This window comes from Peromyscus eremicus, chromosome 3 (genome assembly GCF_949786415.1).
Source record: "Peromyscus eremicus chromosome 3, PerEre_H2_v1, whole genome shotgun sequence".
In the NCBI taxonomy this organism is placed as follows: Eukaryota; Metazoa; Chordata; class Mammalia; order Rodentia; family Cricetidae; genus Peromyscus; species Peromyscus eremicus.
The window spans coordinates 85,960,031-85,968,601 of record NC_081418.1 but is presented as its reverse complement, the minus strand read 5'-3'; the positions used below and the strand labels follow the sequence as shown (position 1 = coordinate 85,968,601).

The following is an 8,571-nucleotide window of genomic DNA, read 5'->3' as shown; positions in this document are numbered from 1 at the left end:
TCCCCAAAATTAACTACATACTCATTCATGAAGAAAGTCTCAACAGATACAAAATTGAAATAACTCCCTTCATATTATCAGACCACCATGGATTAAAACTAGATATCAACAATAGCAACAAGAGAAAGTTTACAAACTCATGGAAACTGAACAACTCTCTACTGAATGAAAAATGGGTCAAGAGAGAAGTGAATAAAGAAGTTAAAGACTTTCTAGAGTTCAATGAAAATGATATACCACAAACCCAAACTTGTGGGACACAATGAATGAGGAAAGTTTCTAGCACTAAGTGCCCTCATAAAGAAATTGGAGATATCTCATACTAACAACTTGACAGCACACCTGAAAGCTCTAGAACAAAAAGTAGTCATACCCAAGAGGAATAGGCAGCAAAAAATAATCAAACTAAGGGCTAAAATCAGTAAAATAGAAACAAAGAGAACAGTACAAAGAATCAATGAAACAAAGAGTTGATTCTTTGAGAGAATCAACAAGATAGAAAAGCCCTTATACAAACTAAAAGGTAGAGAGAGAGAGAGTATTCAAATTAACAAAATCAGAATCATAAGGATGTACCTTAAAAACCTGTACTTCACCAAACTGGAAAATATAAAAGAAATGGATAATCAATAGGTACCACTTATCAAAGTTAAATCAAGATTAGATGAATTAAATAGACCTATAATCCCTAGTGAAATAGAAGCAGTCATTATAAGTCACCCAACCAAAAAAGGCCCAGGGTCAGATGGCTTTAGTGCAAAATTCTACCAGACTTTCAAAGAAGAGCTAATACCAATACTCCTCAAATTATTTCACAAAATCAAAATAGAAGGAACATTGCCAAATTCATTTTATGAGGCTATAGTTACCCTGATACCCAAACCACACAAAGATTCAACAAAAAAAGAGAATTCCAGATCAACTTTCCTCATGAACATAGATGAAAATATACTCAATAAAATACTTGCAAACAAAATCTAAGAACACATCAAAAAGATCATCTACCAAGATCAAGTAGGCTTTATACCAGAGAAGCAGGAATGGTTAAGTTATGAAAATCAGTAAATGATATCCAACATACAAACAATCTGAAAGAAATAAAACCACATGATCATCTCATTAGATTCAGAAAAAGCCTTTGACAAAATCCTACACCCCTTCCTAATAAAGGTCCTGGAGAAATTAGAGATATAAGGGACATACCTAAACATGATAAAGACAATTTACAGCAAGCCTATAGTCAACATCAAATTAAATGGAAAGAAATTCAAAGCAATTCCACTAAAATCAGGAACAAGACAAGATGTCAACTCTCTCCACATCTATTCAATATAGTACTTGAAGTTTTAGCTAGAGCAACAAAGCAACTGAAGGAAATCTGGGAATACAAATTGGAAAGGAAGAAGTTGAAGTGTCATTATTTGCAGATTATATGATAGTATACATAAGTGACCCTAAAAATTCCACAGGGAACTCCTACAGCTGATAAACCACCTTCAGCAAAGTAGCTGGATACAAGATTAAGTCAAAAAAAGTCAATAGCCCTTCTATATACAAATAACAAACAGACTGAGAAAGAAATTAAGGGAACAACACTTTCACAATAGCCTCAAATAATATAAACTGTCTTACAGTAACGCCAAGCAAGCAAGTGAAAGACTTATGATAAAAACTTCAAGTTTTTGAAGAAAGAAATTGAAAATGTCAGACAATAGAAAGATCTCCTCCTATGTTCATGTATGGATAAGATTAACATAGTAAAAATGGTCATCCTACCAAAAGCAATCAATAGATTAAACAAAATCCTTATCAAAATGTCAACACAATTCTTTACAGACAACTTCATATTTTAAAAAAAAGATAGCTAAAAACAATCCTGAACAATAAAAAAAAAACTGTTGGAGGTCTCACCATTCCAAATTTCAAGTTGTAATGAAGAGTTATAGTAATAAAAACATCATGATATTGACATAAAAAACAGACAGATTGATCAATGAAATGGAATTAAAGACCCAGAGATAAAACCACACACCTATGAATACCTCATTTTTTATAAAGAAGCCACAAATACACACTGCAAAATAGATTGCATTTTCAACAAATGGTGCTCATCAAACTGGACATCTGCATGTAGAAGAATGGAAATAAATCCATACTATCACCATGAGCAAATCTCAAGTCCAAATGAATCAAAGACTTCAACATAAAACCAGACACACTGAATCTGCTAGAAGAGGAGTGGGGAATAGCCTTGAATCCATTGACACATGAGAAGACTTTCTGAACAGAATACTATTAGTGCAGACACTAAGATAAATAATTAATAAATGGAACCTTGTAAACTGAAAAGCTTCTGTAAGGCAAAGGACAATGTCATTCAGAAAATGTGGCGGTCTATAGAATGAAAAAAGAGTTTTACCAACTCCACATCTGATAGAGGGCTAATAGCCAAAATATATAAAGTACTCAAGAAACTAGATATCAAAAATAAAATAATCCAATTAAAAACTGGGGTACAGCTCTAAGCAGAGAATTCTCAATAGAGAAAACTCAAACGACTGAGAAACACTTTAAAAAATATTCAACATCCTTAGCCATCTGGAAAATGCAAATCAAAACCACTTTGAGATTCCATCTTCGACCTTTCAGAATGGCTAAGATAAAAAAACACGAGTGACAGCTTGTGTTGTTGAAGATGTGAAGCAAGGGGAACACTCCTCCACTGATGGCAGGAGTGCAAACTTGTAGAGCCACTATAAAAAACAATATGGAGGTTCCTCAGAAACTTGGGAATCGATCTACCTCAAGATCCAACTGTACCACTCTTGGACATATAACCAAAAGATGCCCATCCTATCACAAGAACACTTGCTCAACTATATTCATAGAAGCTTTATTCATAATAGCCAGAAACTGGAAACAACCTAGATGTCCCTCAGCAGAATAGAAAAAGAAAATGTGGTACGTTTACACAATGGAGTATTACTCAGCTGCTAAAAAAAATGACATCATGAAATTTGCAGTCAAATTCATAGAACCAGAAAAAAAATCATCCTGAGTGAGATAACCCAGACCCAGAAAGATAAATATGATATGGATTCACTTATAATCGGATATCAGTGATTAAGTAAATGATAACCAGACTATAATCTAGAGACCCATAGAGGTTAAATAAAGAGAAGGAGTTAAGTAGGACATATGGCTCTCCCTGGGAGGGGGACTAGAATAGATTGTACAGGCAAACTGAAGGTGGGTGGGGATAGGAGGAGGTGTCAAGTAGAGTGGGTGACGAGGTAGAGGGAGAGAGTGTGGGCAGAGATGGGTGGAACTGGGGGTCTTGTGAAGAACTAATACAGTGGAAACTGTCTAGAATCTATGAAGGTGATCTTAACAAGGGCTACTAGTAATGGAGGATAGAGATTCCCAACTGGCCATCTCTTGGCAGGCAAAGCTTCTTGTGGCAGGACTGGGTTGCATTCAATTGAGTTGTTAGCCAAAATGGTACCATGGAAATCCCCAAACATCCTAGGCTGTTGCTAAGACAAAGGGTGGCTCTCTGAAAACTGATAAAGGACCCCATTTCTGAGGACAACACCCACATGACTCACTGAACATGGAGAAGTAGAGCAGATGCCTACACTGAGTCTTCACTGCTATGTTCTAGCATCTTTGGTTTGGGAAAATACTCTGCAGACTACCAAAAGAAAAATATGGACACAAACCCAGCCACAAAACCTTTGACTACAATCTGTCCTGCCTGCAAAATATGTTACAAAAATGGTGACATAGAACTTGTGATAGTAGCCAATCAATGTCTGGTTTGACTTAAGGCCAACTCCACAAAAAGGAGCCTGCACCTGACACTTCATGAGTAACCGAGAACCAGAGACTAGATAGTCCAGAGACCTATCATAAAACCAAACACTATTGGTTTAAGAAAAAGAGTAACAATAAGATGACTCCTAATGATATTCTGCTCTACTCATAGATCAGTGCCTTATCCAGCTATCATCAGATAGGCTTCCTCAGAACTGCAGCAGATGGGAACAGATGCAGAGACCCACAGCCAGACATTACATGGAGAAAGAGTACATTACATTGGGAAGTCTTCATCAATTCCCTCCTCTCAGAGCCCAGGGAACATCACAGACAGGAGATAGAAAGATTGTAAGAGCCAGAGGGAATGGAGAACACCAAGAGAACACAACTCTCTGAATCAACTGAGCAAGGCATCCATGAGCTCACAGAGACTGAAGCAGCAAGCACAGAGTCTGCATGAGTCTGTACCAGGTCCTCTGTGTGTATATTACAGCTTTGAGTTTAGTATTTTATGGGACTCCTGACTGTGAGAACAAATGGGTTTCTGACTCTCATGCCTGCTCTTAGGACTCTTTTCCTCCTGTTTGATTGTTGTGTCCAACTTCAACATGGCAGTATTTGCTTCATCTTATTATGTTTTATTTTGTCATGTTTGGTTGTTATCTCTTAGAATCCTGTTCTTTTCTAATGAGAGACAGAAAAGGAATGGATCCAGAGATAGGAGGTATGGAGGAACTGGGAGGAGTAGAGGGAGGGAAAATTTTATCAGCATATATTATATGAGAAAAGAATCTATTTTCAATAATAAAGGGCAAAAACAGAAAATAATTTAAGTATTTCTTTAGAAGGAAAGTACACAGAAATTACAAAAAGGCATCATATAAAAAATTCCCTGGCTAAAAAGATAACTCATGGAGAGGGACCTGGGAGGGAAGAGCCTGCTGCAATTCTACAGAAAAAAAGAACTATTTTAAATATTCTGGATTCTGTCCTACACTGATTTAACTCCTCTGCGTATTCACAGGCAGCCAATGTTAGCAACTAAAAATCAGACTTTGAGAGTGAAAGACTTTGGAGCCACTCATCCCCAGATGAAATCTCTTCATCAAAACCCTCCACTCAAAGCTCAGGGAGCCATGCTGAAGAGGAGGTAGAAAGATGTTGAGAGCCAGAGGTGGTGGACGACTCCAAGGAAAATAGTATCTTCTAGACACAACAGAGCTGATGCATACATGAACTCACAGAGACTGGTAGTGTGCAGAGGACCTGCATAGGTTCAGGACAGACAGAATCCCAGCACTGAGGGCAAGTGAACACAAAGTCCCACCCTGAACCTACCAACTATTTACAATTGATATCTTCCCATCAGTTTTCTCCAGTAGAGTGGCACGGGGTGATCATCACACTCCGGGCCAGGCTCCATGCACAGAAGTAGTTAATTCATCAACACAAAATGGAAACCATGTTTATTTATATATTTCATGTGGTTTTGTTGGGTTATGTTTTTGTCTTATTCAGTTTTTGTTAATTTGTTTTGGTTTTCATTTTTGTTTTATTTTGGTCTTTTGAGAAAGAGAGAGAGAGAGAGAGAGAGAGAGAGAGAGAGAGAGAGAGAGTAAGGAGGTAGAGAAAATCTAGAAAAAGTTGCAGGAGAGGAGGAATATGATCAAAATACATTGTATAAAAACAATTTTAAATAAAAAATAAAAAGTTTTTTCAAATGAAAAAGTATCAGACTTTAAATGTGTTCTGCTGAGATTTACAGATGCCCCAGAGCTTCAAATCTATGTCTTCCTATTTCTCCTCACATACATTCTCAGCATTGTGGGCATCTGAACATCATCGTCCTCACACTGCTGGATTCCCACCTCCAGGTGCCCATGTTCCTCAGGAACTTCTCATTCCTCAAAATCTCCTTCATGTCCACTTTTACTCCTCAACTGCTCTTCAGCATCTCTACAGGAGTAAAGACCATCAGCTTTGCCGGCTGCTTCACTCGGTACTTCTTTGCCATCTTCTTTAGAGCCACTGATTTTGTATTTTGACTGTCACTTCCTGTGACTGCTACATAGCCATCTGTAAACCCCTGCTCTATGCCACCATAACGAGCAACAGGGACTGTATCCTGCTGGTCCTCTGCTCTTGGTTGAGTGGTTTTCTAACCATCTTTTAGCCAATCATCCTAGCCAGTCAGTTGGATTTCTGTGCATCCAATGTGCCCAATCATTATTACTGTGACTATGGGCCCCTCATAGAAATAACTTGTTCAAACACATAGCCGCTAGAACTCTTTGAATTTGTCTTAGCAGTCATGACTTTGATAGTCACTGTGGTTTGGGGGATTCTCTCCTACCTGTGCATCATCAGGACCATTCTGAAGATCCCACAGCGAAGGAAGAAAGAATTGTCCGAATGTTCTTCCCACATAGTTGTCATCTCCATCTCTTATGGAAGCTGCATCTTTATGTACATAAAGACTTCAGCAACACAAGGAGTTGCCTTCAGTAAGGGTGTGGCTGTGCTCAGTAACTCAGTTACCCCTTTACTGAACCCACTCATCTACACTTTCAGGAATAAATGGGTGGAACAAAGCTTCAAGGGTATTACCAGGAAAATTGTAAGTCTTCAATGAATAGGATGACCTCAGACTAAAGGGGAATTTTGAACAATAGTCACCAAGTCCCTCCCCATGAAAACTCAAGAGCAGCCTCTCCTTGGCAAAGCATCATCTGAGATGTTACACTTCAGCCTCACCAGTGAGAAGAAAACTTTCCTAAAGCACAGTTCAAGCATTTCATTCTCTGGATTTTTTGTTTGTTTGGGTTTGGGTTTGGTTTTTATCAAGACAGGGTTTCTCTGTGTAGCCCTTGCTGTCCTGAAACTTGCTCTGTAGACCAGTCTAGTCTCAAACTCACAGAGATCTGCCTGCCTCTACCCACCCCACTCCACACCCAGTGCTAAAATTGAAGGTGTGCACCACCACCACCCAGATCTCAGACTGATTTTTGAGCAAGGTATTTTAAAATATTTTAACAAATAGATAGTGCTATTCTTCCCATATCTCTCATAATTAAATAGTTACTTGGTGCTGTGGGATGTCCTATATGCTGTAAATACATGTTGCTATGATTGATTGATAAATAAAACACTGATTTGCCAGTAGCCAGGCAGGAAGTATAGGCGAGACTAGCAGAGAGGAGAACTGGGGGAACAGGAAGGTGGAGTGAGAGAGACGCTGCCAACCACCGCCATGAAAAGGGAGATGTAAGGTACCAGTAAGCCATGAGCCACGTGGCAACTTATAGACTAATAGACAGGGGTTAATTTGAGATACAGGAACTAGATAACAAGAAGCCTGAGCCATTAGGCCAAATAGTTTAAATAATATAAGCATCTGTGTGTTTATTTCATAAGTGGGCTGTGGGACGGCCAGGGCTTGGCGGGGAACTGGAGAGAAACTCTTCAGCTACAACTTGGGATATAAATGCATTATTTGTTTTAGAATATGCTTGCTCCAGGTATTTAAAACAAGTATAATAGAACTTAAAAGGTTTGCAGTTTGGGGGCCTGCAAGATGCCTCAGTTAAAGACACTTGCCACCAATCTGAGAACCTGAATTCCAAGCCTGGAACCAACATGGTAGAAAGAAAGAATTGATTCGTATAAATTGTTCTGAGACTTCTACTTGCAAGCTGTCACACGAGAACACACACATACACACACACACATACAACACTCACATGCCTATACATACAACACTCACATGCCTATACACATATACACACACCAAAAATAAATACATGTAAAAATAAATTCTCAGTATTTTATATTAACACATTATGTACATTCAACTATGAACAGTATTTCTAGTAAAATAGAAAAATCTTACACAGTACCTTCAAAAGAAGGTAGTCACTAAGAGGGAGGAGAGGATAAGATAAGGTGAATATGGTCACAATACACTGTGTATATGTGTGAGATTGTCAAAAGTTAACATAGAAAGAGAAATGTACATCTCTCTACTAAGCAATTTGCTGTCTCTTGCCATTTTCCCTGTGTAGCCCTTAGACATGGGCCATGATGTAGGATAACCTTTTCTCATAGTCACTTAGAGTCAGCCTCTCATCACAGACTGTAGGCTTTCAAATGCTACAAGACTACGAACTACCTCAAGAAAGAATGGCACTTTCTGAAGCACCTTAAAATCCAACTTGAGTCTCCTAGCCATGAGTCTATCCCTGACTGGCTGTGTAATTTTTGTCACCCTGCCTTCCTGTGCCTCAGTTTCCTTATTATAACATGAGTGAGGATATTGCAGAGCAGCAAGGAACTTAAGAGGCAATTTGTGTAAAGAACTCCAGATACAATGTGCTGCGTGGCTCGTCACTTAATGTTAGCTAGTATTCTTTCCCTACTGTGTATCACATAGTGACATCTATTTAAGTATGAGGTGAATGAATGGATCACGAAGGTGCCTGGGCTTCCTTGGAAGAAACTCAGTATCACTGGAGATTTTAACACATGCAGAGCTCTTCATAGGCTTGAGAGAAGTGTATCCATATCCAGAAAGAAATGACCAAGTATACAAAACTTCCCAGATCAAAGTTTTAAACCCTCCATAATGGAGTTCACATTTCCCCATGACTTTATCACTTTAGATCATGAGAAAATTGTTTCTTGAAAAAAATGAAAGAAATTTAGAGTTGGGATGGAGATGGTAGGGAGCATTTTGTAGAAAATTGATGTCTTTCA

General features: G+C 38.4%; 1 pseudogene; it reads left to right on the top strand.

Annotated features, from left to right (window-relative positions):
• Window positions 1-4,850: 4,850 nt before the first annotated feature.
• Window positions 4,851-6,451, top strand: LOC131905987 (olfactory receptor 6C4-like; annotated as a pseudogene).
• The last annotated feature ends 2,120 nt before the right edge of the window (window positions 6,452-8,571 follow it).